The 12,483-nt window shown below is 46.7% G+C and overlaps 1 protein-coding gene across 1 annotated transcript in view; it reads left to right on the top strand.

Annotated features, from left to right (window-relative positions):
• LOC308590781 (E3 ubiquitin-protein ligase MARCHF5-like) overlaps positions 1 to 12,483 on the top strand; it is a 37,890-nt gene that overhangs the window by 1,399 nt on the left and 24,008 nt on the right. The gene's annotated exons all lie outside the window — the stretch shown is intronic.

The raw sequence follows: 12,483 nt of genomic DNA on the forward strand, positions 1-12,483 counted from the left end.
AGTACAGTATATGGAATTGATGAATCAAGAAATAGAATGGAAAATTAAACAAATGAGACAGAAGACATTTGAATCAGCGAATAAATGTGGGAAATTACTGGCTTGGCAATTGAAAAAGAGACAAAAATTAAATACCATTGCAAATCTGGACATAGATGGAAAAGAGGTACATAATCCAATTGAAATTAGAAATTGCTTCCAGAAGTATTTTAAACAATTGTATGCACAAGGGCCACAGAATGAAATGGACATTGACCGTTTTTTTGGAAACAAATGGATTACAAAAAAATTCACAAGAAAGTAAGCTAATGTTGAACTGTAAAATATCTGACCAGGAGACAGAAGGGGCCATTCAAAATATGCAATTGGGCAAATCTCCAGGGCCGGATGGGCTGACTTCCAGATATTATAGATCTTTGAAGGACTGGCTAATACAACCCTTGAAGGAAGTTTGTAATGAAATTTTGGAGGGGGAAAGGGCACCAGAAACGTGGAAAGAGGCCTACATTACACTTATACCGAAAACAGAGACTGAAAAGACTCAACTTAAGAACTACCGTCCCATATCCTTATTAAATGTGGATTACAAAATTTTTGCTGATATCTTGGCTAAGAGACTTAAAAAAGTGCTGATCGAAGAGATTCATAAGGACCAAGCGGGCTTTCTGCCGGGAAGACATCTATCCGATAATCTGAGGAATATAATTGACATTTTGGAACAGCTAGAAGTGAATATAAACACTAAAGCAGTTTTGATATTTGTGGACACGGAGAAAGCCTTTGACAATATATCTTGGAGTTTTATGAAAAAGAACTTACAGGGTATGGGGGTAGGCCAAAGTTTTGAAAATGGTATAGGTGCAATATACTCTGAACAAAAGGCTAAATTAATTGTAAATAATGTGGTTACGGAACAATTTAAAATAGAAAAAGGGACATGACAGGGGTGCCCAATTTCCCCATTGCTTTTTATATCGGTCCTGGAGGTTTTGCTGAATATGATTAGAAGAGACCGGTTGGTTAAAGGTATACAGGTCGGAGCTAAACAGTATAAATTGAGAGCATTTGCAGATGATCTAGTTTTGACACTACAGGAGCCAGAATCTAGTACTAAAAGAGTATTAGAATTAATTCAAGAGTTTGGTCAGGTGGCAGGATTTAAATTAAATAAACTAAAAACTAAGGTTTTGGAGAAAAATTTAACATCGATGGAAAGAGAGAAGTTTCAGAATGAAACAGGTTTGATCGTGGTTAAGAAAGTGAAATACCTGGGGATTAACATGACAGCTAAAAATGGAAATCTGTTTAAAGATAATTATGAAAAATGCTGGACGAAAGTTAAAAAAGATCTAGAAATTTGGTCAAATCTGAAGCTTTCCTTGTTAGGGCGAATTGCCGTTATAAAGATGACTGTATTGCCAAGAATGTTATTTTTGTTTCAATCATTGCAAATTTTGGACAAAATGGAATGTTTCAAGAAGTGGCAGAGAGACATTTCTAGATTTGTCTGGCAGGGCAAGAAGCCCAGAATAAAATTTAAAATATTAACTGATGCAAAGGACAGAGGTGGATTTGCCCTGCCAGACCTTAAACTCTATTATGAATCAGCGGTATTTTGCTGGCTGAAAGAATGGCTGCTTCTTGAGAACACAGACATTTTGGATTTAGAAGGTTTTAATAACGTTTTTGGGTGGCATGCATATTTGTGGTATGACAAGGTTAAAGCACATAAAGCATTTAAAAATCATATTGTCAGAAGAGCATTGTTTAATGTTTGGACAAGATATAAAGACTTACTTGAAAATAAAACCCCAAGGTGGGTATCTGCCAGGGAGATATAATCCATCATGGCCCCAAGCCGGCTGCCGGACGTCCATCGATCTCCCGTAAACAGGCAGATCCAGCAGTTAGCGACACGAAGCCATTCTGGAAATAGATTGCCACATTCCAGAGCTTGTGCACACTGTTTATCAGCAGAAACACACAGCCAGAAAAGCTGCACCGCAGAAGAGCATTATCTACAGCCTTTATTTAGCGTTGAACAGAACAAAAGAAAACATGACCGTTCTGTGTCAGCATCTCTGGCCAACTGAAATCGAAAGGAATATCAGAACATAAACATCCTGTGAACAGGACATGCGCAGACTCTGTGACTCTCAAAGCCTGCTCCCTTTTAAGGTGGAACGGAAATATCCTAACATCCTCCCCCTTTCCGTGTAACCTGTAGTACCTGTGGTTCAACCCAATTGCAACCTTTGTGTGTAAACCTTAAGTTGTTCTCTGTTAACAACCTTAGACAACAGATCAGCAGGAATTTCATTTCCTGCCATGTAGGACACCCGAATAAGTCCTTTCTGAATACACTCTCTTGCACGATGTAGCTTAATCTGCAAGTACTTGGTTCTCTGCTTGCAACTCTCGGAGCTCAGCAAAGCCAAACACGATCTATTGTCTTGATACACTTGTACAGGACATTTCACAGACACTCTGATGTCCTTAAACAGTTGCATCAACCATTCACAATCCATGAGTGAAAATGACAGAGCATTGAGTTCTGCTTCACAGGAACTTAGGCTCACTGTTGTCTGCTTCTTGCACAACCAGTCAAACAGGCAGTGGTTGTACATGTAGCATACTCCAGAAGTGCTTGTACCATCCGTGGTGTCACTTCCAAAACTTGCATCTGCAAAGATTTCAAGACCTCCAGTCTTCTGACTGGTGAACCTCAGCCTGTAGTGCATAGTCCCTTTCAAATAGCGGGCTATGCGCTTCAGAGCTTTCCAATCCTGAACCGTAGGATTGTTGGCATGTCTGCTAAGCAGATTACAGCTTACAGCTATGTCAGGTCTTGAACATCTGGCAATGAAATTCAGTTTGCCTAGAATGCATCTGTACAGCGTTGTGTCAGAAAACGCTTCAGCAGTACTGTCTACCTGGTAACCTGTCACCATCGGTGTGTCTGCTGGGTTTGCATCAACCAAATTCAACCTGGTTAATACATCAGCAATTTTCTGTGTTTGGTGTACCAGAAAATTACCTGCTTGGTCCCTCTCCACCTGCAGAGAAAGATAGTTGGATACCTCACCAAGATCCTTCATGTCAAAGTGCTCCTTCAGCTGAGCTAGGGTGCTTTGGTAAAAAGCCTGATTCTTCCAAAACATCAGAAGATCATCAACAAAACATAAACAATACAGTTTGTTTTGCCCCTCCTCTTTGACAAACACACATGGATCAGCTTTGCCCTGGTGAAAACCTAGAGAAAGCAATGTCTCAGTGAGTTTTGTGTTCCAACACCTGGCACTCTGCTTGAGACCATATAAGGATTTCCGCAGTTTACAGACCATTCCCTTCTGTATCTCCATCCCATCAGGTGGAAGCATGAACAGCTCTTCACTCAGAATCCCGTACAAAAAAGCTGTATTAATGTCATGATGGGAAACATGCAGTTTCTCCTCCGCAGCAATCTTGAGCATCAGCCGAATGCTCTCATATTTGACTGTGGGAGAGTAGGTCTCGTGGTAATCCTGTCCTGGTACCTGTGAAAAACCTCTGGCAACCAATCTGGCTTTGTGTCTGACTACCTTGCCATTCTGGTCTGTCTTGGCCTTGAAGACCCATTTGCTGCCAACCAGTCTCATTCCTGGGACTACCGGTACCAGTTCCCAAGTTTGGTTCCTGTTCAAGGAATCAACTTCAGCCTTCATGGCATTAAGCCAAGGCTCAGCATCTTTAGAGGTTAACTCCTGAACCTCTTTGAAGCTTGAAGGTTCCCACACCTTCTCTGAGCTACTAAGAACAGCAGTTGCTGTCTTAGCAAACTCATCAGCATACCTCTTTGGAGGTCTGCCCTTGGTCGCCCTTTCAGACCTACGTACTAGACGCAAGTCTTCTGGACTCATCTCCTCTTTCTTAGGAGAAAAATGACCAATGGTGAACAGTGGTTCTTCCAGTTCATTGTCAGACGCATCAGATGGTCTGACTGAGGCCTTTGCGCTCTGGTAGTCTGCTGTGTCATCATTGTCACTGACACCAGCAGCAGCGCCGCCCACTGAACTGGAATCCGAACTCTGATCATCATCATCATCATCATCCTCAGCAGCAGCAGCAGCAGCAGCAGCTTTCTCATCTTTAGCTGCTTGCTTGACATCACCTTCATCCTCCTCTGGGTAACTCTGGAAAATTCCCACATTTCCCCCCCCCCCCACTTAGGATTGTACTCAACACTCCTTGTGAACTTAATGGACTTAGAGTTAGTCATCCAAACCCTGTATACACCTTTTTCGTACCCCATGAACAAACCATGTGCCCCACGCTTCCCAAGCTTGTTGGTTTGTTGTGTGCGTACCCACATGTCAGAACCAAAGATTTTCATGTGCTTGATGTTAGGCTTTTTGCCAAACATCTTCTCATAGGGGGTACAGCCAATGGGTGATGACAATCTGCGATTAAAAGAATAAACCAAATTCCCCAAAGCTTCCCCCCAAAACTTATCAGGGAGATTGGCATCATTCAACAAGGTTTTGATTCCTTGCAGCAACGTTTGATTTGCTCTCTCTGCAAGCCCATTCATCCATGGCGATCTGGGCGTTGACATGTCATGCTGGATTCCCTTCTCAGTCAGGAAAGCTTCAAACTGCTGAGAAGTAAACTCCCCGCCCCGATCAGTAAACAAACAGGAAATACGTTTACCGTGCACATTCTCCAACCAAGCACAGAATGCCTTAAACTTCGGAAACGCTTGCGATTTCTGTTCGAGCAAAAACACATGAATGAACCTGGAAAAAGAATCAATCAGAATCATGAAGTACCTTGCTCCTCCTAAAGAGGGCGCAAGTGGCCCAACCAGGTCCGCATGCACTAGCTGGTAGGGTTTGGAAGCCTGCCTGCTAGACTCCTTGCCTTTTGGAGCAACCTTCACCTTGTTCTCTGCACAAGATACACATTTCATGTGAAATTTACAGGGTTTGATGTTCAAACCCTCAACCACCTCTGGCATCTTGGCCAGTGCCTTCCAAGAGAGGTGACAAAACCTTCGATGCGCATCGTGAATGCAACCTGCATGAAGAACTTTGTTAGTTTGTGCAACACAACAAGAATCAGCATTAGATACAACAGCAGTGTCATCATAAGTTATATGGAACAAACCATCCATAAACTTTGCATGCAAATAGTCCTCTTTGCCTTTACTGATGACACAGATGCTCCTCTTGAAGGAAATCTGAAAACCACGCCCAGTAAGCTGTGGCACACTCAGCAAATTGCTTGCAGCGCCTGGAACAAAAAGTACACCGCTGATGGTTGTGTGCAAACTTGCAAGTTTCACAGTCCCTTCTCCTGCAATTTGCAACGTCCTTCCATCAGCCAGATGGATCTCACCTTCTTGAGGTGTGAAGGAGATAAACAGGTGGCGATCCTTCGAAACGTGGTGGGTGGCACCTGAATCAACAATAAATCTGCCTTTGGCTGTTGGAGCAGTCTTTAGAGCAAGCAAACCTTTGTTTTCCACTGGTGTGGGCTTTTGCAGCTTGCCCCCCTGCTGCTCCTGGCCACCAGACATGCCTTTAGCCTTTGGTGAAGCTGTGCCAGCAAACATAACCTTGTTTTCCACTGGCGTGGGCTTTTGCAGCTTGCCCCCCTGCTCCTGGCCACCAGACGTGCCTTTAGCCTTTGGTGAAGCTGTGCCAGCAAACATAACCTTGTTTTCCACTGGCGTGGGCTTTTGCAGCTTGCCCCCCTGCTCCTGGCCAGCAGACGTGCCTTTAGCCTTTGGTGAAGCTGTGCCAGCAAACAACGCTTTGTTTTTCCCTGGCGTGGGCTCTTCACCCTCCCTCTGCTCCGGGCCATCTGCAGGTGTCTGCCTCTGTTTACCTTTGTCTTTCCGGCCTCTGCAAAGGCGATGACCTTGGTTCTCACGAGAAACAGAGCTCTCAGCTGCCGACTCCTCGGCTCCCCCTGGAGGCTGGAATGCTGCCTGGGATGACGTGATGGTCAGCTCCCCCTGCAGCTTGCAACCGGTGCCCTCAGCATCCCTGCATTCACTCGCATTCTGGGAAACAGCTAGGACCTCTGATGCAGTCAAACTCTGGGCTGGGATATGACTGGCAAGTGAGCAACTTTCAAAGCATTCCACATCCCACGTGCAGTGGTGTTGCCAGCCAGCGTCTTAATTTCCTCAAGAGATACGGATAAGACTATTACGTCTATCGCCTTCGAATCATCGGCTTTCCATCTCTCTGTCAGAGGAACTGGGGGGGGCTCAGATACGGCATGCCACACCCTAAACTGGCGCAGCAAAGATTCACACCATTTTGCCCAGGTTTCATAATTCTGTCCATGTAACTTAGGACACTCAGCATTTGCCTCAGAAGCTTGGAAAAACTCCATTTCCAGCTTTTAGCTTTAGCCGTGAGTCTTTTCGCCTTCAGAGACTCCTTATCTTGGCAGCTCATTAATCACGAACTCTCTGGCTCGGCTCCCAGGCCAATTAAGCCTTGCCGGAGTTCAAAGACTCCTTCCGAGGTAAAACAGAAAAGCGTCCCTTTCTTTCGCTTTTCCCACAACATACCTCTCAAACGCAGTCTGTTGCAGCATTTACTCTCCTGTAGGTGCTGTGAATCTGGGCCCGAAACCTTGTTGTTGGGAAACTGCCAGGGAGATATAGTCCATCATGGCCCCAAGCCGGCTGCCGGACATCCATCGATCTCTCGTAAACAGGCAGATCCAGCAGTTAGCGACACGAAGCCATTCTGGAAATAGATTGCCACATTCCAGAGCTTGTGCACACTGTTTATCAGCAGAAACACACAGCCAGAAAAGCTGCACCGCAGAAGAGCATTATCTACAGCCTTTATTTAGCGTTGAACAGAACAAAAGAAAACATGACCGTTCTGTGTCAGCATCTCTGGCCAACTGAAATCGAAAGGAATATCAGAACATAAACATCCTGTGAACAGGACATGCGCAGACTCTGTGACTCTCAAAGCCTGCTCCCTTTTAAGGTGGAACGGAAATATCCTAACAGTTGTCACCGATGGAATCAAAGGCTCAGAAAAAGCTCAATATGGAGGTCAAATGGCCGAAATATTGGGAAATTTTGGAACAAGGAGATAAATTGAAATTGCAGAGTTTTGAGAAATTAAAAAATAAAGTGAGAGATTGGCTTCATTATTATCAGATAATGGAGGCTTATAACCTGGATAAAAAAGTTGGTTTCCAGGTGGAAAAATCTAAATTGGAAACAGAACTGTTAGAACCTAAAACCAAGATTTTGTCAAAAATGTATAACTTGCTGTTGAAATGGAACACTCAGGATGAAACGGTTAAATCTGTTGTGATTAAATGGGCACAAGATGTTGGACATAACATTATGTTTGCTGACTGGGAACAGTTGTGGACCACCGGAATGAAATTTACGGCATGTACCGTATTTTTCGCACCATAGGACGCACCGGACAATAGGACGCACTTTGTTTTAGAGGGGGGAGAACAAGAAAAAAAAAATTCTCCCCCTCTCTGCCCAGCGCCCCTTCAGTGAAGCGGCAGGAGGCGCTGCACAGAGAGGGGGAGAACTTTCCCCCTCTTGTTTTCCCGCTCTAAAACAAGGTGCCGTTTAAGGTGCGTTCAGGCGGCTACCTTGGAAGCCTGGAGAGCGAGAGGGGTCGGTGTGCACTGACCCCTCTCGCTCTCCAGGCTTCAGGTTCCTTTCGACCTGTTCTTTGGGGCTGGCGGGGGGGAAGCCCACCACCAGCCCCAAAGAGCAGGTCAGGGAGCAGCGGAAAGGCGCAGCGGAGAGGCTCCTGCCATAGCCGCGCGTCACCTCTCCAGCCGGGAGAGAGTCGCGGGGGGCTGCTTTAGCCCCGCGCGCGCTCTCCCGGCTGGGGAGGTGACGTGCTGCTATAGAGGCTCCTGCCATAGCTGCGTGTCACCTCTCCAGCTGGGAGAGGGTCGCGGGGGGCTACTTTAGCCCCGCGCGCGCTCTCCCGGCTGGGGAGGTGACGCGCAGCTATGGCAGGAGCCTCTATAGCAGCGCGTCACCTCCCCAGCCGGGAGAGCGCGCGCGGGGCTAAAGCAGCCTCCCGCGACCCTCTCCCAGCTGGAGAGGTGACGCGCAGCTACGGCAGGAGCCTCTATAGCCGCGCGTCACCTTCCCAGCCAGGAGAGGGTCGCGGGGTGCTTCTTTAGCCCCGCGTGCGCTCTCCCGGCTGGAGAGGTGACACGGGGCTGTAGAGGTTCCTGCCATAGCCGCGCATCACCTCTCCAGCTGGGAGAGGGTCGCGGGGCTATGGTGTCTTCGCTCCATAGGACGCACACACATTTCCCCTTCATTTTTGAAGGGGAAAAAGTGCGTCCTATAGAGCGAAAAATACGGTAATGCCTTGAGAGAAAATATTACGAAAATGATATATAGGTGGTACATGACCCCAGTCCAGCTTGCAAAAATCTATCATTTGCCCGATAATAAATGTTGGAAATGCAAAGAAACTGAAGGTACATTCTTTCACCTTTGGTGGATGTGCCCAAGGATTAAGGCTTTCTGGGAAATGATATACAATGAAATGAAAAAGGTATTTAAATATACCTTTCCTAAGAAACCAGAGGCCTTTCTCCTGGGCATGGTCGGCCAATTGGTGCCAAAGAAGGACAGAACTTTTTTTTATGTATGCTACAACAGCAGCAAGAATACTTATCGCAAAGTATTGGAAGACACAAGAATTACCCACTTTGGAAGAATGGCAGATGAAGCTGATTGACTGTATGGGACTGGCAGAAATGACTGGCAGAATCCGTGACCAGGGAGAAGAGTCGGCAGAAGAAGACTGGAAAAAATTTAAGGACTATTTACAAAAATATTATAAAATTAAGGAATGTTGAATGATGTTGGACTGAAATTAAGTGGTTTCAGGCTGTAATTATGAAAAAATGGTTTTCTTTTTGTAAGCGAGCATTTAAAGTTATAACATAGGCGCGGGTCTGCATAAAAGGCGGATCTACACGGATCCTCATGGATCCTCCACTTTTTTAAAAATAATTCCAACAAATGCAGTGTCAAATCACACCTAGAAGGCACGCCTACAAACTGGACTATAAAAAACGTGGATCCAACACTTTGCCGCGCTGCAGTACCATAAAAACATGGATCCGAGGCACGGATCCTCATGAATTCATATGATTTTTATATTGAAACAAAATAAAAACACCATGCTACTGTAGACCACATCTTAGTCTGTAGGAGGAACCAAAAAAATCACGCATCCACTGTTTCGTGGTGCCGCAATTGCGCAAAAACATGGTTAAAAAACACGGATCCTCATGAATCCTCATGATTTTTGCACTAGATCAGCCCCACCTCACTTTCAAATTACACATCATGTCCAGCGGCACAACATCCACCACAGAAATCACGGATCCATGGCTTCCTGGCCATACCATGGCCCAAAAAAGTGGTTTTCAAGAACAGATCCTCATGGATCCTCACTCTTTTTGCATTGGACCAACCCAAACTCACTGTCAAATCACACATCATAGCCAGGGGAACAACCTACACCACAAAAAACTCAGATCCACGCCTGCCTGACCACGCCCTGGCCCAAAAACGTGGTTCCGAAGCACGGATCCTCATGAATCCTTATGATTTTTGCACTAGATCAACCCAAAGTCACCATCAGATCAAACATCATGGCCATGGGCACCGCATCCACCACAAAAATCACGGATCCATGGCTTCCTGGCGAAACCGTGGCCCAAAAACGTGGTTTTCAAGAACGGATCTTCATGGATCCTCACGCTTTTTGCATCGGGCCACCCCAAACTCACCATCAAATCACACATCATGTCCAGGGGCACAGCCTGCACCACAAAAATCACGGATCCACGGCTTCCTGACCATACCGTGGCCCAAAAACGTGGTTTTGAAGCACGGATCCTCATGGATCCTCACGCTTTTTGCATCGGGCCACCCCAAACTCACCGTCAAATCACACATCATGTCCAGAGGCACAGCCTGCACCACAAAAATCACGGATCCACGGCTTCCTGACCATACCGTGGCCCAAAAACGTGGTTTTGAAGCACGGATCCTCATGGGTCCTCATGCTTTTTGCATTGGGCCAACCCAAACTCACCGTCAAATCACACGTCATGTCCAGGGGCACAGCCTGCACCACAGAAAACTCGGATCCACGGCTTCCTGGCCACTCCATGGCCCAAAAACGTGGTTCTGAAGCACGGATCCTCATGGATCCTCACGCTTTTTGCATTGGGCCACCCCAAACTCACCGTCAAATCACACATCATTCCCAGGGGCACAGCCTGCACCACAAAAAACTTGGATCCACTGCTTCCTGGCCACTCCATGGCCCAAAAATGTGGTTTTGAAGCGTGGATCCTCATAGATCCTCACGCTTTTTGAATTGGGCCAACCCAAACTCACTGTCAAATCACACGTCATAGCCAGGAGCAGAGCCTGCACCATAAAAATTATGGATCCACGGCTTCCTGGCGCGCCATGGCCCAAAAAGGTAGTTTTGAAGCACGGATCCTCAAGGATCCTCACTCTTTTCGCATTGGGGCTCCCCAACCTCACCATCAAATCACACATCATAGCCACGGGCACAACTCACAAATCATGAGTTGCACTACAAAAATCACAAAAATCCCCTTACCTGCACTGTTAATGTCACCACTGCAATATTATTATTAGAGCCAATAGGAGAATATATGACTACCGTATTTTTCGCTCTATAGGACAACTTTTTACCCTCCAAAAATTAAGGGGAAATGTGTGTGCGTCCTATGGAGTGAATGCAGGCTCCTTGGCTTCAGCGATAGCAACACGAAGCCTCCGAAGCGCAGAGGGAGCGCTCCCTCCACGCTCCAGAGGCTACGCGTTGCTTTCGCTGAAGCCTGGAGAGCGAGAGGGGTCGGTGCGCACCAACCCCTCTCGCTGTCCAGGCTTCATGGATAGCCGCCTGAAGCCTTTGGAGCACAGCGCAAGTTCCTGCTGATCTCCGAAGGCTTGTGGTAAGCCGCCTGAAGCCTGGAGAACGAGAGGGGTCGGTGCACACCGATCCCTCTTGCTCTCCAGGCTTTGCTTCTCTGGAGAGGCACTGCACAATGTTTCCTCTCTGCGCAGCGCCCCTTCAGTGAAGCTGGAGGAGAAATGGAAGGGGCTCCGTTTCTCATCCCGCTTCGCTGAAGGGGCGCTGAGCGGAGAGGGGGAGATTTTCCCCCCCCTTGTTCTCCCCCTCCTATGGTTCGGTGTGTCCTATAGAGTGAAAAATACGGTATATATTGTACCAAGATATGGTTCATCTTCAAGAACAGATCAAATACATGCCAAAGTATTAAAGAGGAGAAAAAATATGAAACTGCTTACATACTGTCAACTAATATCCAGATTCAAGAAAGACTGTATGGCAAACATACAGTGAAAATCAGTGAAAAGATAGAATCTGAGTCCATCATAACAGAGTTCTACCTTCTGGGTAAAATTTATAAACTATTACTCAAATATGACACCAAGCCCGAACAAGCAAAACCTTATATGACAAAATGGATGCAAAAATTTTAAGAGCAGTTCACAGTAGAACAGTGAGAACAATTATGAATAAAGGAATAAAATTTACTGCAAATTAAGCCCTAAAACAAAATTGGTACAGTGGAACCTCGGGTTGCAGACATAACCCGTGACTGAGGCACGTCCGCAACCCACAGCATTCGCATCCTGAAGCGCCACGTCTGCACAGGCACTGGTGCAATTTGGCGCTTCTGCGCATATGAAAGACCCAGTTCTCTGAGTGCATGTTCTGGGAGCTGGGCAATAGGGGCAGTACAGGATTCCTTTTGGTGTACTGACCTCCCTGCTGCACCAAGGATTCCCTGCCCGAGCTGCTTCAGGTCGTGGCGGATGTTCTCCTGGAGATACCTAGTTTGGTTGTCCTAGGGGATTTTAACATCCATGCCAACATGACCTTACAAGGGGCTGCTTGGGACTTCGTGGAAAGCATGGCCTCCATGGGGCTGTCCCTGAATAAGTTTGGCCCAACTCATAGTCACGGACATGCCTTAGACCTAGTGTTCACCAATAGTGACATGGGTGATATGACACTAGGTAAAAGTGAAACAAAAGAAGTACCATGGTCAGATCACTTCCTGGTGCAACTGGACTTCTCCGTGACCCTTCTCCTCTGCAGGGAGGTGGGACCAATGCGGATGGTCTGCCCCCGCCACTTAATGAATCCAAATGGTTTCCAGAGAGTGGTAGGGCATGCTTTATCCCATGTTGATGGCCTTTCAGCTGATTCCCTGGTGGCCCGCTGGAATGTGGAGTTGACCAGGGCTATCGACTGTCTGGCTCCGAAGCGCCCTCTCCGACTGCATGGAGCCCTGACAGCCCCGTGGTTTTCTTTGGAGCTGCGGGTGAGGAAACAATCGCTGAGACGGCTCGAGTGCCAGTGGCAGAAAACTCATTCTGAATTGGACCGG

This window comes from Podarcis bocagei (assembly GCF_964188305.1).
Source record: "Podarcis bocagei genome assembly, chromosome: 7".
Taxonomy (NCBI): domain Eukaryota; kingdom Metazoa; phylum Chordata; class Lepidosauria; order Squamata; family Lacertidae; genus Podarcis; species Podarcis bocagei.